This window comes from Triturus cristatus, chromosome 2_1, assembly GCF_964204655.1.
Source record: "Triturus cristatus chromosome 2_1, aTriCri1.1, whole genome shotgun sequence".
In the NCBI taxonomy this organism is placed as follows: Eukaryota; Metazoa; Chordata; class Amphibia; order Caudata; family Salamandridae; genus Triturus; species Triturus cristatus.
In genome coordinates, this window is record NC_140581.1 from 220,241,285 (window position 1) to 220,267,562 (window position 26,278).

The 26,278-nt window shown below is 48.0% G+C and overlaps 1 protein-coding gene across 4 annotated transcripts in view; it reads left to right on the forward strand.

Moving 5' to 3' along the window:
- WDR7 (WD repeat domain 7) overlaps window positions 1-26,278 on the forward strand; it is a 1,596,127-nt gene that overhangs the window by 1,215,529 nt on the left and 354,320 nt on the right. The gene's annotated exons all lie outside the window — the stretch shown is intronic.

The window sequence follows — 26,278 nt, forward strand, 5'->3', positions numbered from 1 at the left end:
TTGTATCTGTAAGTTACATTTGGGTTACTGAAAGACTTTGTGAACCACGCTTTTAATTACCAGCTGTGGCACTGATTTTGCATTTCAGTTATTCTCTCAGTTGTGTGTGGCCCTCTTAAATTGTATTGTTTATTTAGCCGTTTATCTTAGGCATGTGCCTTGATTTACTTACCATACGCCCTGCCCCGCCCCAACTAATTACAGTTAAGTAAAAAACGGTCTGGGACAAAGGCAACAGGAGACTGCTTGGATGAATAGGTGCAGCCTGAACGATGGGTGGATAGGAAAAAGGAAGGAACACAAACTGAAGAAAGCAGGCATGCCAGCTTGTACGCACAGGACCTCTGGGACTCCAAAAGACATTACAGACACCTAGAGATAAAGTGGAGAACCAGCCACGATACACCAAGAGAACCGGTTTCAAAGCTGCACTTAGACAATACCACCATAAACTTAAAGAAACCAAGAAAAGAGTGCTCAATGAACGCATCAATGGGAGCACAAAAAGCAGCAAAGAAATAATCTCGATCATCAAAGACTTCACCACAGCCTCTGTCAATAGTATCACCCCTCCCAAGAACTCTACAACAATCTATCCAACTTATTCCACAATAAAATCTCAACAAATTCATCACCAACCTGCCCATCACCAATTAGGACACCCCCTGATCAGATGGAAGTCTTTCACCAGCTAGGAAAAAGCTGCAACCAAGTGGACCATCCACTCCCGGTCCCCATCGGCCCCCATACTCCACCACATCTGTTACCTCGGGGCATCACCAATCAGCACAGCTCTCACGCACATCATTAACACCTCCGCCACCTTCGCAGAAGCCTGGAAACGCACCGTGGTCAACACCCTCCTCAAGAAACCTTCAACTGACCCCAGCCAACTGACTAACTTCAATAAACAACTTACAAGCCACCTCAAGCACCACCACATACTGGACAACAATGTCTTCAGAAAGAATCACAGCACAGAAACCGCACTCATCGCAGCCATAGACGATATCAGGACCATCCTTGTTCGAAGAGAAACAGTTGTCCTCGTCCTGCTCAACCTCTCTACAGCTTTTGCCACAGTCTCACACAACACACTCATCAGAAGACTCCTTCATTGTGATATACAATAGACAGCACTCAGAGTGAGACCGCCACTCTTCACATCTGAGGCCAAGAAACTTGTGTGCGGAGTCCCCCAGGGCTCATCCCTCAGCCTGACCCCGGTCATCATCTACATAGTGCCACTCTCCAACATCATCAGGTCTGAAGGCATCACCATCATTTTCTATGCAGACGACGCTCAACTCATGGTCTCCCTTAATGCAAGACGCCCACCACCAGAACCAACTTCACCGGCTGCATTTTCTTGGTAGCAGAATGGATGAGAACCAACTACTTGAAACTGAACTCTGACAAAACGGAAGACAAGTCTATGGAAATGAGAACTCCCTGTGGGATGCCACCTGGTTGCCGACTAAAGTAGGTCCCATCCACCAAACAAGCCAGAAATCTGGGGATCATCCTGGACAACAAGTTGAACATGTTTGCACAAGTCAACGCAGTGAGCTCTGCTTGCTTCCACATCCTACAAATGCTCTTTATGTGTCTTCTACAGAACACCAGGCAAGCTATCACGCAAGCACTCATCACAAGCCAACTAAACTACGGCAACGCACTGTATACCAGAATTTCCAAGAAAATTCTTAACAGACATTAAACTATCCAGAACGCAACAGCAAGACTCATACTCAACCTTCCTCACCGCTCCCATATCTCTCTGCACCTCAGGGTGCTACACTGGCTGCCCGTTCACAAACGTTGCCAATTCAAACTCCTCACACACACCTTCAAAGCCCTTCCCAACTCGGACCCACATACCTCAATAGCTGCATGCACTTAAACAGTCCAACCAAACCCACGCTCAGCCTCACTCTCACTCACACCCACCCCGAATTCACGGATGCAGAGCAGGTAGTTGCTCGTTCTCTTACATATCACCCAAAAGATAAAACTACCTCCCACAGCCCATCAGAGCCTTCTCCGCGCTACTTTAGTTGCCCTCGAATAATTCTGAGGGAACTACATGCCTGCACACCTGCTCAAGCGCCTGGATACGCTTGTGGTGATTAGTGTGCTCTACAAATTGACATAGCATACTAAGAAGGCAGTGGCACTAGTGAAAAACAAGTAATAGCCTTAGATCTCACCTTTACACCTTTGCCAATATTTTTTCACAATGTTCTGCAGCATCAACAACATGAGATCGTTATTACAGGGTGAATTCAATCACCCAAAAAACAAAGCCTTAGCACAATGATGTATACACAGGCATGTATGTACACATCCGTGCCAAAACCCCGTGGCAGCCCCAACATGATGTATGTTCGTGCATACGTGATGTAGTGATAACCTTTTCTCTGGTTTTTAATTTATGGTTCGAAGATGGCAGACTCTGAACTTGGAGCTCTGAATGAAAGGAAAAAGTATGTACGAAAGTGCATTTGCAGATAGGGACGACCTGTAAGCAAAATGCAGCTGCTGAACCTCCCATAAGGTAAAATAGCTATTTACATTTTTCGTTTAAAAAAACGAGACTTGGGGAGCAATGGAGGAGCAGGGAGATTGTGGGGAGAAAGAAGTAAACAACGCTAACAGGCGAGGGGTGGAGGTTATTAAAATAAAAGGTGGAGCGGGCAGGGAAGCATGGAAAGCAACATAGAGAGTGCAGCGGAGAGGAAATGGTAGAAGGGAAGAGAACAGGAAAACACATGCACTCTGTTGGAGTGCTGAAGCCAAAAGAAAAACAAGTTTCCTGATGTGAACTAGTTCACTTCTCGACGGTGGTGCCAGTCAAAGAATATTGTAAAGGAGCTATGCTCTTGGTGCCAGTCAAAGAATATTGTTAAGGAGCTATGCTCTTGGTGCCAGTCAAAGAATATTGTAAAGGAGCTATGCTCTTGGTGCCAGTAAAAGAATATTGTATAGGAGCTATGCTCTAGGTGAGGGACAATGACAAGAAAGACAGGAGTTCACACAAAACCCTTGCAAATATATTTTTGTTGACATAGATTATCAAAAGCTAAATCGGTCTCTAAGCAAAATCGAAAATTTATGAACGTTTCCTCAGGAAGGACTATAATTGTATCTCTGAAGGTGAAATTTGCCAAATATGGTATGTTGAAGTAAGTGGTTAAAAGCTATGGAGCTATGGAATAAGTCTAATTTATTTAAGGAAAATAAATATAATTTTAAGAAATAGCAGTACTTTTCATGTGAGGCATTTGTAGTTGCTTGTTCTTTTATTTCCTAGTACAGGCTTACCAAGAAAGAACGAACTGCGTTAACTGGGCGCGCACGCCACGAATGGCGTAAAGTAACTTAGCATTTAAAAAACCGTACAAATTCACTGAAAAAACCATAGGTTTCACACACGTTATAGTTAGGAATTAGCATTTAAAAAACCTTGCAAATTCACTGAAAAAACCATAGGTTTCACACATGTTATAGTTAGCTGTACATTTCACTCGTAAAAAACCAATGAAATTCCCCCGTTATAGTTAGTGCAGGCAACTATAACTCACGCGACCGCAATCTTCTGCTGATGACATATGTGTCTTTATGAAAAAAAATATTTGTAATATATGTATAGCTAAAATTTAATGGAAGAAGACATGGGCAAATAAGTGTCTAAATACAGTATTAGCATCAGCAGAGGATTGCGGTCGCGTGAGTTATAGTTGCCTGCACTAACTATAACGGGGGAATTTCATTGGTTTTTTACGAGTGAAATGTACAGCTAACTATAACATGTGTGAAACCTATGGTTTTTTCAGTGAATATATATATATATATATATATATATATATATATACACATACATATATATATATATATTCACTGAAAAAACCATAGGTTTCACACATGTTATAGTAAGCGGAAATTTTACTGATAAAAAACCAATGAAATTCCCCCGTTATAGTTAGTGCAGGCAACTATAACTCACGCGACCGCAATCCTCTGCTGATGCTAATACTGTATTTAGACACTTATTTGCCCATGTCTTCTTCCATACATTTTTAGCTATACATATATTACAAATATTTTTTTTTCATAAAGACACATATGTCATCAGCAGAAGATTGCGGTCGCGTGAGTTATAGTTGCCTGCACTAACTATAATGGGGGAATTTCATTGGTTTTTTATCAGTAAAATTTCCGCTAACTATACCATGTGTGAAACCTATGGTTTTTTCAGTGAATTAGCAAGGTTTTTTAAATGCTAATTCCTAACTATAACGTGTGTGAAACCTATGGTTTTTTCAGTGAATTTGTAAGTTTTTTTAAATGCTAAGTTACTTTACGCCATTCGTGGCGTGCGCGCCCACTTAACGCAGTTCGTTCCGTGCGCGCATGGTGCGCTTCGCGCACCGTGCGCGCACAGTGAGCACGCGGTGCGCTTCGCGCACCGCGCGCCCACTTTACGCAGTTAGTGCCGTGCACGCACGGTGGGCACGCGGTGCGATGACAAAGCAAGAAAGCACGTCAACAAATCTGTTTCTGCTTTCCTCCGTGACTATGGTATGGGTGCCATTTACCACAACAACTTGCGTTATGACATGCAAGACATTTATAGAGGAGATGGTGTGCACTTCAATGATGAAGGGAACAGAGTCTTCCTCTTGAACCTTAGACTCTGCATCGGTACTTACTTGTAGGTACCACTAAAAAATCATTTCATAAACACAACGGCTCTTTTTAGAGCCCCCTAATATCTAAACACTTAAATCTGATTTTCATTTTTTTTTTTTTTTTTTTCTACCGTACGCTTACCGTAAGCTTACCGTACGCGTACCCCGTGATTTTTTTTAAAATCAATAAATGTTTTCTTTGTACTTTACAGTCCTTCTTTGACCCCCTCACAAATGTAAGGGGGTCTGTAACTCTCCTCATTGCCCCCTTTTCTTGTTTTCACTCTTTTTTTTCTGAGTGAAATACACAAAATGGCGGCCGCCGCTTCCTGGTTTCTGCCGATTCGAATGTTTACTAAGATCTAAGAGCCAATCAGAATCGCGCTCGCGCACGCCACCGTACGCGTACGGTAAGCGTACGGTAAGCGTACCGTAAGCGGGCTCAGATATATATATTGATTTAAAGGCTATTTTCTCAGAATCTACTGAACAGATTTACACCAAACCTACAAAAGGCACTTCCTTGACCTAGGGACTACCTCTCTGCCAAATTTCGAGTAATTCTGTTCAGCCGTTCGGGCTGTAGCTCGTTCTAAAGGTCCTATGGAAAAATGCATGGGAAAAACGCGTTTTGGGACCCCCCTTTTATCTCAGCCCCCGCTTGACGGATCCCCCCGAGACTTTCAGGGTAGGAGCGGAGCGTAGCGCCCCACCTATTTTGAGAAATTCGCGAGGATTCGTCGACCAGCGCCAAAGTTATTCAAAATAGAATGTTGAGGTTTTCCTATGGAAAAGGGGTCCTAACTATAACTACCTACTGGCGACCGCCAGTAGGTAATATATATATATATATATATATATATATATATATATATATATATATATACACATACATACATACATACATACATACATACATACATACATACATACATACACACATACCACACCACACCACAGTGAGTATAGTGACGGTTGTCACTTTATAGTTAGGACTACGTTTTCATAGGAAATGGCTTTTCTGGTTTGCTAACAACTTTGGCAACAGTTGAAGAATCTCAAAGGTTTCCCAAAAGTGCTCTTTTTTTCCCCTCAGCTCCTTCCTGGAAAGTTTTGGGGTGATCCGTCAAGAATGGGTCGAGATAAAGGGGGTGGGGCCAGATGCCTGCAGTGGGTTCCTGCAAAATGGATGCAGTGCTACGTTCGGCTGTGTACGACCAGACATTGACTGCCTGCGGCCAATCCCACTACGTGTATGGCCACCGTCTGTGCATGGCAGGCCATTGGCTGCACGTGGGATATTGTCTGCCTGCAGGGTTTAAACGCAGGGCCTGGTTGCCACCCCCTTCTACGCTCAGCCTAAGGCTTTGCACAGCGTGGGCTTGGCGTTATGTATAGTAATAAAATATTACTTTACGTAAAAAAAAGAAAACTGGAAATTCACTCAAAAGTGACATTTTAGTTAGGTGAAAATGTCAGTTAAAACACACTGTTTTGAAAGAATGAAACAAATGAAATTCACCAGTTACAGGGCCAGATTGTAGGAGGCTGACTTAGTATATGGTGCACAATTATTTGTGAAGCACCTTGCACTAATCCAGACAAACCTTATGGTGATTTTAGTGGTCTTAAAGAACCATAGAAAGCTCTTTAGCTGGTAAGTGTGGAGAGCCGCCTGCAGGCTTATCTTGAAGGAGTGTTAAGCAGCTTCTTTTACCAGATCTAATCATGTAGTGTAGGTTAAACGAAAAATAACCACACTGTGTATATATAAAAAATGTTTTATTTATTACACAACACTCACTAACACATTGGTATGTCTCCTACTCAGAAATATAAACACAAATACACAAGAATCTTTCAATTGCAGTAGGTAAGTAAGCACAAAATACAGTGGTTTCCAGGGGGAGACCAAAACATACAATTAAGAAAGTGGAATGCGAACTGTGACCGAAGTCAGGACTTGGACCAGGAGACTCAGAGGAGCTGGGGACACAAGGAATAACCCATGGTAAGTACTCGGGAAACCCATGGAGGCGTATGCAGAGTGGAAACACAGCTGCGTTGTCGAATAGAAGTCAACGGGGAAGTTGCAGTTGCAGTTTGGAAGAAACACTTCCCAGTGGACCCTGAAGAAACCCAGAGGAAGACAGAAGGTTGGAGAGTCATCCCACCCCTGGATACCTACACCAGGGAAGCTGGGTGCATAGGTGCGAAGTGACATCAGAAACGCTGTAGACTACAATGGAGGACTTTGGGAAAGATGCCACTGGAGAAGACTGTGCAAGAGTCCGGTGAATACAAGGGTAGATTTTTAAAGAGGAAAACCTGTAAGCAGAGGGGACAGTGTCTATTCAACTTGGAGATGATAATAACCGGTGGAATTGGCTCCATAGTGCATTATCAACAAAAACAAAGGATAACCCCAAATTGTTTCACCATCTTTAACACCGCATTAAAAATAATTTCCTGGAATGCGGCTGGATTCCACAGTTGCCCAGAGAAACTTGCTTTTTTATCTTCTCTGGGTGCGGATGTATTGTGCATTCAGGAAACATGGTGCATTGATATGCTAACTCCATCAAAAGATTTTTATGTCCTGGAAGTACCAGCTGCGCCCTCTAAGAAAGGGCATGCCAGGGGGGGGATTGCCTGCTCATTGTCAAATAAATTGCAATGGAGATTCTCCCATTATATTGATCCTAGTAGACTTTTCCACACAATAACTCTAGAAAATCTGTTCTATAATGGTGAAAAATATCCTATGGTAATTTTTAATGTGTATATACCCCCTGAGGAGCGTTTTAATGATAGTTTGCAGCAGGTTCTTCGATATATTGAACAGATAAAAAATTCCCCATCTTCCCCTGTAATTTTGCTTGTAGGTGATCTAAATTGCAAAATTTCAAATGCTAGTCTGAAACTCTTCAGGAATAAAGTTAAGGAAGAGGTTCATTTTATTCCCCAGACGCTTTTCCCTGAGAACTTGGTGACAAATAAAAGAGGGAAGATTTTGTTAAAAGAATTAGCGATTGGGGATGGTATTATTTTAAATGGAAGATTTCCATCTGACGTCCCCGCTAATTATACTCATAAATCCCCCTTTGGGTCGTCAATTTTGGACTATGCTATTGCAGACTATGGCCTGTTTCCCCATATTCTGGACCTAAAGATTATACCTACGTTACTCAGCGATCATAGTATATTGTTTTTAACAATGTCTTTAAATTCCTTGAATACGGCGTCTTGGTCGCTTAATGGCAACGAGGCTACCTTCCATGCCTCTTCTGGAAGGTGCTTCTGGAACTTTGCCGCCATTAATGGGGTGCAGGACCTATTGGCTGATACCCTAATGGTAATAAACGAGTGGAATGGTAGCGAATTTGTTTATTTTGAAGAATTTATGCGAAAGATTTTATTGTACGCAAAAAAAACTGTTCCCCCTAGGAAAGGAGAGGTAGTCCCCAATACATTGCGTACCCTGAATAGGGAAATAAATAAACTAGTTCGCGAACAGTATTTAGAAAGGGTTCTGGAACGTGGGAAAGAAATTGCCAGGTTAAAAAGAAAGAGTAGCAGACTCAAGCAAAAAATTAAAAAGGAAAGGGAGGATGAAGTTTGGATTAAACTAAGGGAATCTGCTGTACATGGTAATATTAAAGACTTTTGGGCAATAATTGGGAAGGGATGTGGTACGCGCCATACCCCCACCCCCATTCCTATACCAGAAGAGGTATGGTCCTCTCATATCCGAGAGCTCTATGCAGGGAACGGGACTACAGGTATTGATAATTCCATATATGCTGCCTCTGAAGACCTGGTTTTCCTTCCCTCAGAGAAAGAAATCGAGACGGCTATAAAAAATATGCGGCCCTCTGGGGCTATGGGACCGGATGAGCTTCCTATGACGGTCCTCAAACAAGATCCCTTAAGTTGGAGCAAAATTTTGTACCCCTTGTTTAAGGCGTGCCATCTCTCCAAATTTGTTCCTGCGTCCTGGAGAGGAAGTATTTTGGTCCCTATCTTTAAAAAGGGTATAAGGGATAGCCCTAGTAATTACCGCCTGATTGCACTCCTCGACTCCATCGGAAAGGTCTTTGCGAAATGTCTCCTTAGATCTCTTTCTGATTGGGTCGAGGACGGCAATATTTTGCCGTTTGAACAGACTGGTTTCCGAAGGGAGCATGGTACGCTAGATAACCTGTCCGCCCTTCAGGTGATCACAGATAAATATGTCCAGGTGAGAGGAGGAGTGGTATATGCCGCCTTCATTGATTTCTCCACAGCGTTCGATAAAGTAGATCGTGGAACGCTGTGGAGAAAACTGGCGACGCTTGGTGTCCCTACCCCCCTGTTGGAACTGGTGCGGGCTCTGCACACTGAGACCTGGTGCAGGGTCTTAATGGGGGGCGAAAGGGGGCTTTCGGCCAAAATACCATCTCGGAATGGCCTTAAACAAGGCTGCTTATTGGCACCCCTTTTGTTCTCCTTATATACGGCTGACCTCCCTGTTGCCGTGTCTGCCAGTGAGGGGATTGCCCCGATGATAGGAGGGACTCCAATATCCTGCCTGATGTATGCCGATGATGTTCTGATTCTTGACTTGACTCCAATTGGTCTTGCAAATCGGCTACAGGCTCTACAGGCCTTCGCTGGTGAGCATTACATGAAGATTAATATTACCAAAAGTAAAGTGATGTGTATAGCTGGTAAGAAGAAGTGCCGCTCGACAAATTACGGTTGGGCTATTGGAGGGCATAGATTGGAGGTCGTAACTTCCTATACTTTTTTGGGAAAAATATTTTCGGCCAATATGAGTGAGAAACTCCATATAGAGCACTGCTCCCGCAAAGCTCTTGCCCATGGCAATGGGTTAAAGTCCTTATACCAGGCAACGGGGAAAAGACATTTTTCCAGTCTTCTAGAAGTTTTTAGAGTAAAAATCCCCGCAACTATCTTGTATGGTATTGAATTAATAGAGGTGAAAAACTGGGACTTCTGCCATAAGATTGAGGGGAAACTCTTAAGATCCCTCTCGACTCTAAACAATGCTTGCCCACTAGCCGCCTGTAGGCTTGACTTTGGACTCAGGAGTTCCTGGGTTCAGGGTCTATGCGCCCTAATAAGATGGGTGGCCAGTTTGGCTAGAGCGGGTGATGGCACCCTGCGAGTTCTCCTCAAAAATGAACTTTTGGGCAATTTTAAAGAGTTCTCTAAACTCGTAAGCAACTTTAGAAGGGCTGTAAAGATACTGAAACTTGATGAAAGTGTTCTATTCTCCTACTCCTCCACGCAGTTAAAACATGTCCTCAAGGAGGCTTCGTGGGAGTTTTGTTTCCTCTCCGATAAAAAATCAGTTGGTGATAAAAGGAATGTGGAACCTCTCATCGCCTCCTATAGGTTGAAACAGCCACAACCCTATGCCCTATGGAATCTACCGCATGGGATACGTAGGTTTTGGTTTTTGTTACGCTATGATTTAATTCCACTTAATCTACTGTTATCTAAATGGCATGGCACTTCTGCTTTGTGCAATTTATGTAAACTGAACACCCAGGACTGTATGCATGTATTATTGATTTGTCCTATGTTACGTAATTTGCGCAATCGATGGCTAAAAGTAATTTGTATCCGCCTTAGCATTGTCACTTTAAAGGATTTCCTTCATGCACTTTATTGTCCTCCGAACGAAATGTTCTGTTCTTATATTTTTAACTTTTTTAAAGGATTTTTAGCTATTTATTAATATTCCTGGTGATATTTTGTCTGTCCGGCCTTGTTAGATTGATTTTTTGATGTATAGCTATTGCGGATTGAATTTTGTTTTTAAATTCTTGTATTTTCTCTGTATTTGTTGCTGTGTATTGTATATGTTTATGTGGCCCTCTTGAGAGCCAAAACATAATAAATAAATTTGAATTTGGAGATGACCAGGAGGCACCGAAGAGCAACCCATAGGTAAGCCCTTAAGAACTCTAGGGAAAGGGTCGGAACGACTCAGGAGTCCCTCCCAGTGGAGGGACTGGACAGAGGGGAGAATACACCCATGTCCTTTGTCTAGTTTTGTGCCAGAGCAGGAGCCAAGGGCACCCAGAACTGGTTCCAACTGGAATATGCAAGGAGGGCACCAAATGTGCCCTTCAAAGCAGTCTGGTGGGGCTAGCAGGCACCCCCACCCCAGCCCAATACACCAAGTCCTGTCTGTGAGGTGGTCACACCTCCCTGCGACAGGAATCCTACTGTTCTACCTTCCCCCGCTCAAGCTTGACTCAGCAGCAGGAGGGCAGAATGGTATCTCTGGTTGGCAGCTGCACTAGCTTGCTATCAGACCCTGTAAGGCTTTAACCGGGAGTACAGGGGGTACCCTTAGGGAGCCCCCCAATACATTGGATCATACTTCCAACACTGAAAACGGTGCTGGGATATGATTCCAACATGTTTGATACCAAACATGACCAGGTTCGGTGCAGCCACTATATAGTTAGACATCTCGTAATGACTGATGTCCACTATATGTATTAAAATGGCGGACCGCACTGAAAAAAGCCTGGAGAATTGACTCTGGGGTTTGTAGGGGTGTCCTGCTCATGCAAGGACATCCTCACACGTATAAGCAAGCACCCTGCCTTGAGGACTGAAAGGCCTACCAGAGGGGTGACTTATAGCTTTTAAGTGTAGCGACTTTGGATATAAGTGAACTTATATCTGTTGTGAGGGGTGCTAGCACTCACTCACTCACAGACTGCAGTGGCAGGCCTGTAGTCACAGTTTGAGTGGTCTCTCATGGGTGGCACAATACATGCTGCAGCTCATGGGAGACCCCTGGTTTACCTATGCCCTGGGTACCTTAGTAACATATAGTAGGGATTTGCAAGGCTACACCAGTAGCTAATTGTGGTTTGCTAATAACTTTGGCCCAGTTTGATGAATCTTAACAAAACTTTCCCAAAAAAAGTTCTTTCACCTCAGCTCTTTTCTGTAAAGTCTCAGGGTGATCCGTCAGGTGGAAGCTGAAAGAAAGGGGGTGGGGAAGGTGGTTCGAAAACTCAAAATCTACATGCATTTTCCATGGTCTTCTTTGGACAAGGCTACAGCAAAAACTACTGAACAGAATTACACCAAATTTGATAGGAAACTAGATCTTGGTCCGCAGATTGTGCTTTTTAGGGCTCGCCCCTAGCGATGCAGTGTGCATCACTGCTCGCACAGGCGAGAGCCCTTTTGTGGATGGTTCCAAAACGGACCCTGGAATCACACACGCTTGTGCGTGTGCGATTCCTTTTGGTCCACGGTATTGGCGTTTGCGGTCGTCTTTTTTAGAAAGACAGCACGCAATAGGCCAAAGGTGGTCGCGTTGCTCCGCCCATGGCCTATTGGTGTCTGTTACCCGCACGCCGACATCTGTTTTCAACTATCGTGCCCAGACACGGGCGTGATAATTGAAAACAGATTGCTCGCTGTTGCGCTTAATTTCGTGTAAATCCGTTCAGTAGAGTAGTTTTTGAGAAATTAAAGTTAGAAAATAATTGTATATTTGGACAGTTGGGTCCTCAAGAGTCCTGTGAGACTCTGGCGGGAGTGGTAATTTACAAATAGAATGTTCAGATTGGCCCAGTGACCTTTTTTTCCTCTTGGATCATCTCGGACCCACTGGAGCGAGCGCTCTGATTGGCAGCCAGCAACATGAGAAGAGTGTTTCTGACCGTCATTAAAGGATTCAGAGTCTTAGTCCCCTATCAAGATTTTGAAAAGAAGTGTTGGCTGAGCTGTATTCAATGATTACTAGCCCCAAAGAGTCCCCGCTCCCTGAGCCTCCAGAGACCCCGGGGAGTCCACCCCGGGACCGAGATTTGATTATATGGGGATAGGGGCAGTGCCGCCCCCCTTCCCGATCCTCTAGAGGCTCAGGGGAGCCACACCTGGGTCGGAAATGCTTTTATATGGTGAAGGGTGGCTGCACACTTTCCCCCACCCGAGTCTCCAAAGGCCCCGGTGAGCCCACCTCCAAAGCAGAAATTTGAGAAAAAGGGGAGGGGGCAGCATGACGCCCCTCCCCAAGCCATTAAATGACCTACGGACTCCATCCCCCCTGGGGCCAGCTCAGGTGCTATGTCCTAAGGAGCCCACCATCGGGACATAGTGGTTTCCCTAAAGGCAGGGACTCGGGCAGGGTAACCAATCTGTTGATTAGAGACTGAACTCGTACCCGTCACAGGCTCAGCTGACCCTTGGCTGTTGTCCATTACCATGGTATCATGTGGGAGTATCTTGGGGGTGTTCTTATTTATTCTAAGCTTTGATTTTGACTTTGCATTAGACTTTTGCAAAGTACCACCCCCACGTCACCTAACAGACGGTTCAGTGATGGAAGACTGTGCATCCCCACCCTTCACCAGGCTAACATTTTTACTCCTTTTAGACCTCGTTTTAACTTCTTCATCCCTATCAACAGATACTGCCTGAGCCTCTAGCGTTGTAGGAGGGATTACTAACTTTGTAATAATTGCCTCAGGAGAGAAAACAATTTCTTGGTTCAATGTATCAGCCACATTAGGCTCCACCAGCTCCATACCCTGAGCAATTACACGGTTTGTCGAGTCCCCTGAGACAATTTGTCCCCTCCTCCTTCCCGAGGCATAGCGTACTCGCCTTATTAACAGGCAAAGACAGGGTGTCTAAGGGAACAGCTACAGGGGATTTTACCCTGCTTAGTCCGCCCATTGAGGATCTCTTCTGTGCGACTATAGTTTCCAAAGAAAGTCTCTTTTCTGCAAGCAGGATCTCATGGGTTAAAACTGGCTCAGCCCGTGTAAGAAAGGCATCCAGAGTCCCCACGACCCCGCCACCCCCTTGCAGTTGACCATCCCTACGTTTAACACGTTTCGCCATAACACGAAATTGGGTTTCACAGAACAGCAGTACCTTAAATCCGAGCACTTCACAGTAACAATGTCAGAGCGCCGGCCCAGCCTGGCCTTCTTTGGGCTCTGACGGGTGCAGATGGGCCCGCCCTTGGCCCGGGCTTCGCCCGGGCACGGCCGCGAGTGGCCTGGGCACGGCCGCGCCCGACCCGGGCACGCCCGCGCACGGCCCGCGATGCTGGAGCCCTGTGGGCCTTTTAACGCCTCCTGGCACTCTGTGGCAGCGTCAGCGGCGTGCGCGCCGCAGGGACTGCTGGGAGAAGTAGTTTAGTGGTCCCCCATGGTCCCTGAGCACCGGAACGGCTGCACTGACTCTGGCGGTGGATGGCGGCACCAGCAACAGGTAAATTTTCAAGGGGCTCCCGTGCTGCGGGAGCCCTGCGGGCCTTTTAACGCCTCCTGGTGGTCTGTGGCAGCGTCGGCGACGTGCGCGCCACAGGGACTGCTGGGAGAAGTAGTTTAGTGGTCCCCCATGGTCCCTGAGCACCGGAACGGCTGCACTGACTCTGGCGGTGGATGGCGGCAACAGCAACAGGTAAGTTTTCAAGGGGGACCCGAGCTGCGGGCCTTTTAACACCTCCTGGCGCTCTGTGGCAGCGCCGGCAGCGTGCACGCCGCAGGGACTGCTGGGAGAAGTAGTTTAGTGGTAGTTTAGTGGTCTCCCATGGTCCCTGAGCACCGGAACAGCTGCACTGACTCTGGCGGTGGATGGCTGCATAGCAACAGGTAAGTTTTCAAGGGGGGGTTCCCGCGCTGCGGGAGCACTGTGGGCCTTTTAACGCCTCCTGGCGCTCTGTGGCAGCGTCGGCGCGCCGCACGGACTGCTGGGAGAAGTAACAAGTAAGTTTTCAAGGGGCTCCAGTATTGCAATACAACAGCAGCTCACTAATATTAAATGCAAGTAAACTCCGGCATACACTGAAACGACATGGGAGCGCAATATAAATCTCCCAAATCGTACTTTAAGTCATACTGGTGTATATTTGGTGAAAGTCGTCACTTTTCCAATCTGTCTGTGCTTCTATAAGGCAGTCTGGTAGGACCGGTGTAGAGTCCGTAATCGGGTAGCCTCTGCCACAGCCCCACTTCTCTTGTAAAAATATGCTGCTTTGACTTATTTTGATTTATCTGTATGCCGCTGTATCTCTACCCTAGATATGCGTGCACTCAGCCTGACATTTGTGACTTGCCATGTTCCTGTCCCAGTCCCACCGGCCTTTTCGAGGCATAAAGACAAGTTGGGAAATCGGATATATATCTCAGAAGGCCCATCCGCTTTTTGCACATTCTGTGCTTAACTTGGCATGGACTGACTCTGCCCCGTCACACACTTTACTGGCCTTCGTGCGGTACATACATATATGTTGGGATATTTGCCCATAGGCTGGTCCACCGCTGATCTAATCAGGCTAGAAATTTCCATGCTGACATCTAGCAGGGCATCAAGCCTCGCCTGACACCACCGATTTTTTTAGTACCGACTGCTTGCAAAAAGAATATACACCGTAAAAATGTAAACATGAGACGGCCAACTTAGACATGGTTTATTCGGGAATTGGAAAAGCAGAGGCTGCTGATGTGCACATTTTCAATAAAGAGTAACCAAAACTAATTAATGGCGTCTCTGTCAGCTGAAAGCAGACGTCGCTCAAATATATTAAACAATCATAGACATATTTTGTCCTGTCCGGAGTTCACCAGTATGTGATGTTGTCCTACTTTGAGAATAAAAAGGGCAAGGAGGGTTACTCCGAAATCAAGTTAATGAGAGTGGGACAAATAGAAAACACCATATTTAATGCCATAAGAACGTTTACATAACCTATCACATTTCCCAAAACACCCTCACTTCTCTTCCCCTATGCAACTGTTTCATCGCAGAATAATTGAAGACGTTTTGGGTAAGCGCTTGTTACTCGGAAATGCCAACTTCTTAGCTCCAAGAATTCTAACCAAAATATTAGACTCATATATTGATCTAAAGACAGTGGAAATATTAAATATGACACTGCTCAGGGTCACGTTTTGTTGCAGGTTGGGTTTAAATACATTTTATTTATCACGTAATAAGGTAGTGTGCTGCAGTGCAGTTTTCAAACTCTTGTTTGAAATTCCATCTAAAGCCGAAGACTTTTTACACACTTTATTATTGTCGAAAATCAAATATTGAAATCTTGCACGAGTTTTCGTTTCCTGCTACCATCACTAAAGCATATGCTCATTGCTGCAGGATGAATATCTGCGCCCAACCCCGTCTACCGGCAGTGGCCTTAATTGCATGCACCCCCCGCCCCCACACACACACTAGTCGGCTAAACACTTTGCAATGATGCGGCATTTGTACTGCGCCTCTCAAAAAATGTCTATAAAACGTAGGCTGTCACCCTCTTTTCTGCCTCAGAACCCCACAAAAGATGAAAGCAATGAACACTTCACCTCCAAAATATATCAACGCCAACTCCCCTGCACCCTCAACAGAAAAAAAATAGTCGGCTAACACCCAGACCAGTCGCTGCCACCCTCCATTAGAACAACATATCAGGTGACACTCTGGGTCCCTAACCCCTAATATGAATATTTAACAACCTCAGCGCGCAGGCCCGGGCCGTAGCTCTGAAAGGCTGGCAGGGCTGGGACAGAATCAGTCACGTGTGTGTCACAGCCAGAAAATCTGAATTTTCCTGCAGAGTCAGATTTTATCCGCTCCTAAACGTGAGCGCTGTAAAACTGTCCTCACACACACTCAAAGTGGCGTAACGGGGGCGTGGCCAAGCAGGCCAAGATGGCGGCAGCACTTCTCTGGCGCTCCACACGGCAGCCCGCATTATCCGCCACTAATATGCCCTAAATCCATCGCACAACGTTGCAAGACCCAGCGCAGCCAAGGTGACCGTGGGGGGCGTCCGCCGTCCCCGACAGAGCGGCCGGGGAGGAGCGGATGGGAACGTAGGAGTCGCCAACCAGCTTTGCGACCGAGACCTCAAAATCGTGGCGTCCTGTGAGGCCCGGGTTCGGCCGGGCCAGGACTGGTAGCGTGGCCCGTCCAGCACTGTCCCCGACCCTGTCAGCGTTCCCTACGAGGGATCCGGTGACCATCCAGGCGGTGGCATAGACCAGAGGAGGACAGCTGAGAGCGTTGCTGTGGCCTTTCGCGGACCCCCGTAAAGCCGAAACTCCCATACAGGAGGGGGCCCTCACTGACGGGGACAGCGCACCAACATCAGGGAGCATTGCAATGACCCCACACCTTACTGCACCGCACTACAGGGGGCACCATACCGACAAAACTTTTGAGAGGTGCCTGGCGGGCCGACGCTGCGATACCCACTCGCACGCAGAGGCACCCCCTCCCCGCAGCGGCTCCGGGCCTCGAGGCGTGTGGGAGAGAACATAAGACCAGAGTGCGGGCCCAATAAACGACACAGCAAGGGACGACAGGCCGGGATTCCCTCGGCCGTCGGATGAGACACCCTGCCGCAGCAGCCTCCCAGCATAGGATTGGATCCCCGGCCTATGGGGTGAGGAACAGCTACCGCATCTGTCGGCGGCCTGACCGGGGGGGCCCGGTGACACGACATCGGAGCCACTCCGGATAGGGGCAGACCACCGGCCACGGGGAACCCCCACAACCCCTCGCTACACACCAAACGGGGCCACAACGCTGACGACGCCGGAAGGGGGTGTCTGGTGGACCTATGCTGAGGTACCCTCCTCCACGCAGAGACCCAACCTCCCCCGAAACGGCGGCAGGGCTTCGAGGCACGCGGTGGGGGACACACGCGCAGAGATCGGGCCAAATAAATGGGACAACAGGAGGCGAAGGGTTAGGATTCCCCCAGCCATCGGATGTGACTCCCTGACACAGCGGCGTCCCAACATTGTGAGAGCCAGGTCCGCGGCCTGTTGGGCGCGGCGAAGTTGCCGCATCCATAGGCAACCTACACAAGGGGCCCCTGAGACGCGACACTGAAGCCACCCCGGACTGGGACAGCCTGGGGGCTACAGACCGGCTGCTCCCCTGACACTCACCCGTGACCCCTCTCAGGCCGGGAGGGTTGCAAACGCAGTCTGAACGGTAGTGAGTGTATGTGACTGACCTCCGCCACACATGAGACCCTGAGAAACCTCGGACCAGACGACTGGCCACCCCTCGCCTGGCGGAGCCTGCATAGCCCACGGCACATCCCACGCTCTGGGAGAACCGGTGCCCCGCTGGTGGGCGTCGGGCCCAGCCCCGTGGGACCGAAAGTTGCGGAGGACGCTCCTGTGTGCCCCGGCCACCAGCGGACCCCCACTGACCATAGCATGCACCGTACCGGGGGTGTCCAGGCGCCCCGTGTCCTCACTTATCAAGGTAGTGTCCTCCACGGACCCGATCGGGATACGCTCTGTTTAGCCCGGGGAAGGCGCTGAGAGGAGCCCGGGCGGTAACAGCGAGCAGAAACTGGACTAAGCACAGGGTAGACCCCCGAGGCATCATAGCAACCTCAACTGACCACCAGCAACAAGGACATTACACAGGGGGAGTGCCGCGGGTGACCGCCTTACGGTTGGAGGAGGGCGCAGTCATCATGGGACGCCAACGGGCTACGGGCACGGTGCAGGTCATGCTATTCCCGGACTACTCCAGGGCAGTACAACAACAAAGATCCACTTTTTTGGCGGTCAAGCGCATCCTGCGCCAGAAGAATGTCCAATACGCACTCCTGTTCCCAGCTCGTCTTAAGATCATTCACGATGGAACCATGCACTTTTTCTCGGACCCCGCGGTGGCCAGCGACTGGGTTGAACATCACCTGGCAACCTTGACCAATCCCAGAAAGTCATAGACCAATCGACCACCAGGCCGCAAACGGTGACAGCAGAAAAAAGTCACACTCACCCAGCTAAACTCACGCTCGGATTCCTCCAGTAAGAACTCTCCGGATCTTTCTCAAATTATCGCAGAACCCCGCAAAGCACTTCAAGCAGCTGCAGAGGTGGGGCTCACGGGGGACCGCTCGGACGGCTAGCGGGGCATGCACATATTCACACCAGTAGAGGAGGGCAGTGGCGGAAACACCCCGGAGATGGCTCAATGACTCTGCCAATAGTGACCCCCCCCCCCCCAACGGCAGACACTTTGATCTGACACTCCCAGTCTGGTATTCCATACCCTGGAGAAAGGGGGCCTTCGAGTTCTGCATGCCTCCTACTCTAGGAGAGTTTGCTCATCATGGCTGGGGCAGCCAATCCTGCGCCTGGCGAGCCAGACGGCCAGCCATCGCATCGGACTACACCGCATGACAATGGTCGTCATAGATACAGTTGGGCACCAGCACAGCATAGACAATGAGCGGGCGGCTGCAGCGACAGCGGCTGGTGGAGGCCAAGGACCACTTACCCCACATAACGAACTAGAGTTAGCACATGTTGTGCAGTTTGGACGTACCGCCCCGAGCGATAGGTCCTTTTAGTTGGGATCGTTTCCCATTAATTCCCGCCAGTTACATATCCCGTCCACATTCCCGGGGAACCGAACACGCGATATGCAGAATGGTGGAATGGTTAACAGAGGCAGGGACTCGGACGAGGGGGGGACACGTTAGAGGCAGGGGGCGTTACACTACGTGAAACACCACCCAGACATCAGGAAATATGATGGCTAGGATCCCTAACAGACCTGAAAGTTGTAACATTAAATGTCAGGGGCATGCACACCGCAAAAAAACAGTATGCGATTTATGCCTATGTGAAAAGACAGAATGCGCAGATAGTGCTCCTCAAGGAAACACACCTTACGGGGACAGAGGTGGATCGCTTATGCAAAAAATGGCGAGGAATTATCTGTGCCACAACATACTCTGCATTTACCAGGGGAGCCCTAATTTGGATCAGGCCAGGGATCCCCTTCAAAGAACAGTCCAGGGTAGTGGATAAGGAGGGCCGATACTCTCTTTTAGCAGGTCATCTCGTGGGCAAAGAGATACTGATAGGAAGCATTTATGCCCCCAATGTGGAGCAAGAGCAGTATTGGACCAGCCTCACTGGGTTATTAGCACACTACTCTACAATACCGTGGTTACTAGGAGGGGACTACAATTGCACCCTAGACATCGGTTTAGATAGATCTCATCCCCCGCCGGCGCATTCACGCGCACTGAAACAGAGAGAACATTTTAAAAAATGGGTTACCCACTGGACACTGGTCGATGCCTGGCGAGAAAAGAACCCAAACACTAAAATATATTCATTTTACTCCGCCCCACACAAGCTCAGGGTGCGACTCGATTGATTCCTCTGCTCAGCAACATTACTCCCCCCAAATACAACACACTGACTACCTAGGCAGAGTATTGTCCGACCATGATGCACACACCATTATCCTTAGATGGAAACCACCACATCCCCCAGTACCCACGTAGAAATTGCCCCGGCTTCACGGACCAGGCGTTTTGTCATACACACAGCGAACACATCCAGGAATATTTTTTACTAAACGCGATCACAGCATCATCTAGATCAGTAGAATGGGATACATTTAAAGTCGAGGCAAGGGGACACTGCATTCAACACATAGTAGGTGTGCGGCAAGTGCTAGAGTAGTCATTACAAACTGCGGAAACACGACTGGCGGACCTAACGAAAAAACTAGATAAGGGGGAGGCAACCCCCGAACAGGTGGCGACAGCAAAAACAGCATATGCGGAAACCATGGATGACCTTCGCAAATATAATTTTAGAGCGTATGCTGCCAGAGTACATCGTGAGGGAAATAGAGCGGGTACACTTCTCGCCTGGCTCACGAAACAAGACACGGACATGCCACCCATCACAGCATTGCAGGATGAGTTTTGTACCATTAAACAATCACAGGTAGATATACTACGCATCTTTCACGATTATTACACAGGCATCTATCGAGCCCTGCCACAGCTCTCACACCTGATGTTAACCCAATTCCTCCACTCCACACCCATACCCGGCATTCCACCGGCAGACGGAAAGACACTAGACACAAAGATAAACTCCCCAGACGTCACCCATGCAATCAGGGCACTGGCGCGACGTAAAGCGCCAGGAATGGATGGCTTTCCCCTCGAATACTATACCACCTTTTTGGGACAGTTGTCTCCGTGCCTCGTGACCATGTACGACAATGCATTAAAAAGAGGCGAACTCCCCAGCTCACTCAGGGAATCTACCCTGTAACCTTCCTCAAACAGAACAGAGATCCCACTCTCCCGTTCTCATACAGGCCCATAACTCTACTCAACGCGGACTGTAACATTTTATGGGAAAATATTGGCAGATCGCTACATTCAGGTTCTCCCACAATTGATCCACCCAAACCAAAATGGCTTCCTCCCCAGACGCAACGTGTCGCAGAATATACGTAGACTCTTCCATATCCAAGATAGAGCACGGCACAACTTCCCACAAGCCGCATGCCTAATTCTAGACCTTGAAAAGGCCTTCGATACACTCTCATAACCATATCTATTCGCAACTGTCAGCAAAGTAGGTGTCGGCCCAACCTTATTGGCATACACACAACTCCTTTATAAGGGCCTTACCACTAGGGTGAGAGTAGGAAAGTACATTTCAGCCCCACTTTCGGTGGAGCGGGGAACGAGGCAGGGGTGCCCCTTGTCCCCCCTACTTTTCGCCTTGGCAGTGGAACCTCTAGCCATTCGCTTGCGGCAGGAGTGTGACGCCTGGGGTATTCCAATTGCGGGCACAGTTCACTGTGTATCGTTATATGCCGATGATCTTTTGATCTATGTGCGGGATGTCACAAGTGATCTTACGCCAATATGGACAATATTACAGAACTTCGCAGAGGTCTCCGGACTTAAAGTTAATTGGGGAAAATCGACGATCTTTCCTCTCAGCCCTCACCTACCTCCCTTGGAGATCATGATAGGACCCCAGACACTTGGTTGGAGTGCTGCGGCACCCCGATACCTGTGAGTGAGTCTATATCACTCGCTTGAAAATCTCTACGAGGGGAACCACCGCAAAACATTAGCAGGGCTTCGATCGGCAGTTACCTTCTGGAAGACCCCTCCCTTGGCTCCCATAGGGCGTGTAGCCATAGTGAAGATGATTATGGTGCCCAGACTACTCTACTCCTTTCCCAATCTCCCGGTGATACCACCTCGCTCCTTTTTTCAAGAACTAGACACATTACTCACAACATTGATATGGGGAGGTGGTAGACTTAGAGTAGCCTTATGAACCCTCTACTTTCCCACATCACAAGGGGGTTTAGGGGCCCCCTTCTTTAAGGCTTATTTCCTGGCGGCACAGATTCAGTGGCTGTCCCATTGGACAGCAGAACGCCACATAGAGGAGACATTCACTAACGATCGTCGGATATCTCTCTCGGCCATCCGGAGACTGCTGATGCCGGGAACCAAGCCAACGCGTACACATCCCTTACAGGTGTTGATTGCCCTCAAATGCATGATGCGCATACACTGTATGTCAAGGGGTCTACCCCTTTACTCCCCATTGCTCCCATTAGTGGGACTCCCACAGAAGGAGAAATATTACACATCCGGAGACCTCCGGATATGGACGGAGCACGAGGTGACAGAGATTGAGGCACTGTTTGAGGATGGGCAGCTGAAAACATACGCCCAAATGCGGGATAGCTACGATCTCCCCCCGGGACAATTCCTGGTGCACAGACGGTTAGTGGACAGCGCACAACAATGCTGGGATCTGACTGATGGGGAACCACCGACACACCCAGTGCTCCATACAATCCTACGTATGGGCAGGGGCAGACATTTAGTCTACTTGGCAGTATAAGGCAATAAGGGAACTGATTACGGCCCCACTACTGGCCCTACGCCAAAAATGGGAAGACGAGCTAGGGCGAGTGCTCAATGACCGAGAATGAGAAAAGGCCCTAGAGTACCCAAAGAAAGTTTCACAAAAAACATTCAATTCAACATTTTACACCGCGCATACTTAACATCCGCATAAGCTCCACCGATTCTACCCTGATACGCATTTTGCATGCCCCAAATGCCAAACACCCGAAGCGAACTTCAATACATATGCTCTGGGACTGTCCCGTAATCCAGCCATATTGGGGTAGGATACATCGGGTTCTAGAGGCGACGGTCCACCTCATGCACATTACGTCATGGGAGGCGTGTGCCCTGGGGGTCTTCCGCAGGGGGAAGACAGAAAAGGTGCAGTGCAGGTTTGCGTCCTTAGCCTTACTCCTGGCGAAACGGGGAATAGCCATGTATTGGAGAGCACCGGCAGGGGCAGGACCCCCAGAGGCAGCCTGGATAGGCGCAGTAAAAAAATGGGGGGACATTGAGAGATGAGGACGTGAAGGGGATTCGAAAACATCCCATCTATATGGAATGGGCACAACTCCTGTTCCTGTTCACACAAGAGACAACACAAGAAGACTCACCCAGGGCTACACCATCCCAGTCCCAAACTCCACCCCTGTCCCCGATAGCGCAAACAAATGCCACTACGCAATAGCTGTATCAGTGAAAGGCCGATCATGCAATAGGTTCCCACCAGACTAGTACCCCGACTACTGATGGGAGATACAGCCCCCTTTAGACTTCCCTCTCTCCCCGACGCTGATGTCGCAGACATCTCGCAGACGAACTGGAACCAACCACAAAACAGACACCTACCACAAAATATCTTTTCTGCAGACTCCCAGGACCCCTCCTATCCCCCTCCCTCAGTTCATAGTTTCATGTTTACCCCCTGGCACCACAGAGTAGGATCCTAAATATTGGGAGCATAAAACATGGGCATTAATCAAAGCGGTACACCAGGATAGAGTGGGGGTCTACATATCAACCCGCACCCTTGCTGAAACCCACATATTCAGGCACCTGGCATTAGTCAGCCCACCACATCTCGCACCAGATCACTGGAGGGGTAATATCCATGTACAATGTGCTGTTTCTTACTTGAACTATATGATGTATAATGAGATGGATGCTCCATAATGTGCTTATATTGTCTGACTGCCTGTGTACACCTGGCATAACGTCGTACTTGCAAATGTATAATGATGTACCAGGGAAAATAAAACTCTCAATAAAAAAATGTAAACAAAAAAAAAATATATATCAAAGTGGCGTAACTTCTATCTTCTGTGGCATCAGTGTTATAGACAGGCTTCATGTTAGTAGAGTCGCGGGGGGTGAGTCGCACGCGTGGGGGAAGTCGCGCGGGGGGGGTTAAAAATAAAGTTACACTTACCGGGTCCGTGCCGCCTCTGCTGTCTGCTCCTGGGCCGGGGTCTGCGCCTTCAACGTCTTCTGCGCGAGTGGCTACTGCTTCTAGGCACCAACATTAATTCAGAACACAGCCATGGGGCACACAACATACTACTCAACCCCCTCTACCCCGAGCACACCTCTCCGAGTACTTCATCGTATAGAACACCGCCTGCGTATACACCGACCACCCCCGAGCTCACACTGAGCACCCCCCAGAGAGAACACTGACGGGCCCTCCAAGCACAGACTGAGCACCTCTCAAAGGGCTCAGTGAACACCCCTCCAAATCTCTCGCAGCACGCACTTAGGACGGGCCCCTCCTTCAGACCCTGGAAATGCGTGCTCACCCGGCCGCCGATGAAGCAGACTGGTGGGATCCCTTCAGCCAATGCAGGCGCTGCTCCAGCAGCGCCAGGATTGGCTAAAGCAGGGACTGTCCCCGCCCATAGGAGACCGGGGGCTGCGGCCACTGGCCAGTAGCAGCCCTTGCTCGCTCTCCTAATGTGCAGGGCACTACAGGCAGCGGCTACTAGTGCGCATGTTCGGGCTAGTCAGAAAAATGACCAGCCCAAACCCGAACATGCGCACTGGGCCTGCTGTCGTCACAGTGTCACTCAAACAACAAACCCAACCCTGCAGTGCTGTGCTGGAGTGCTGCCCCACCCCCTTCGGCGTCCTAAAATGACTCGGGCGTGGCCGGCGACCAGGACAAGTCAGGATGGTTAACGAGGAGATTCGGAGAAGAATGACGAGGAAGAATGTGGCGTGCATGGCATTAGTGGGGCAACGCCCCCAATGGACGCACCGCCACTGCACATTAGTAGGGGCTGAAAAATGGTTTGTTTTGAGAGCGTGTTGATGGCGTTTCAACTCCACATTCAGTAGGGGGTCTCATCAGGACCTAACAATGAGGGACACCTGAAATGAAATATAATAGAAATTAACTCATTCAGCCAGATGGAGAGAAACTAGGAAAATAGTGGTTTTGCTGGATAAAGAATGACAATAAGCTGCCAGAGTGGTATTGTGCACACCGATAATAGTAATGGCTCTCTAATAGGATGGTAAAGTACGCCCTGAAAGGTGTGTGGTTTTATCCAAGAGAGGAATTGCTTATTACTAAAAGCAAAACCCCTCTAGAACATTTGATTTGTGTAACCACATTTGGCACCCACACAAATAAGATCCAACATTTAACCACAAAAAACTGGCATTTGATTGAAAGCATTGATTCCACTATGGAAGCCCCCATGTTGGCGTTCAAACATGGCAAAAACATTAAGGATCATCTAGTGCACTCCTCCACACAACGCTGTACGAGTGGTAATCTTAGGACCTTAGAAACAGCTTGGGACCTTCCCCAAGTGAAAGGTCATTTCCGATTTGGGAACTGTATTGCTTGTACTTTCTCTCTGACACAAAGTGATAACATTAAACAAGATCGAAAGTTTTTTTCTAATTGCAATTCGCGCAATGTTGTTTATTGTATCTGGTGTCCATGTAGATTGCCCTATATTGGGTAAACATCATAACCCATCAAGAAATGCATCTACCAACATCGAAGCAGAATAAGATGCGCTTTACCAAATGCACCTTTGGTCACTCACTTCATTGAAAAAAATCATACAGCTATTGATCTAAAGTGGCAGGTAATTTACATGGCCACCATTCCAGAAGGAGGAGGAGACATATTGCAGATCTTACAAATAATGGAATGCAGATGGATAGAATAGGTTAACCCGTTTAACCATGGGCAATACATCTGAGGAATGGCATGGCTTTGTAGCGAATCTTTTGAACTGATTTGATACATTTTGGACTGAACCGCTGAGAAGAAGCGGAATGAACTTGCTACCTCTATAGAATGTTACAATATAGTGATACTTGTCCTTGTAAATGTATATAAATATGTATGATTTTATTTGACTAATGTATTTATACATATCTTTTAGATTTCACCTGATGTATTACCTCTTGTTCCTTTGTTTTGCAAATAACTCCATGGAAAAAGACAACATCCTTTGCTGCACAGGCATTCCTGTGCCCCTCCTTGTGAGAGCCCAGAGCAGCACGATGCTCGCGCGCTCTTCCCTGCCGCCAGCGATGTCTGGCCACGTTTGCTTTACACGAAGCTCTGCAAGCGTGGCTCGGGTCTATCATTAGACATGGGAGCTGCACGCTGCATTCCCGTCATTTGACAGAAGGAGACTGACTTCAGCGGTCCTCCCCAGAACGGCGTATTACTTCCTTGACACTTATCACACGGTGCAGCTTATTACGGAGGCCCACTGATATTAAAATAAGAGATGAGTCACTCTCCTCTCTCACTTCCTCACTTTGGTTAATTTCTCTTGAACTCCACCTTCGGCGTTAGAACCCTGCCGTTTCCTAGTGTAACAGTATCTTATCT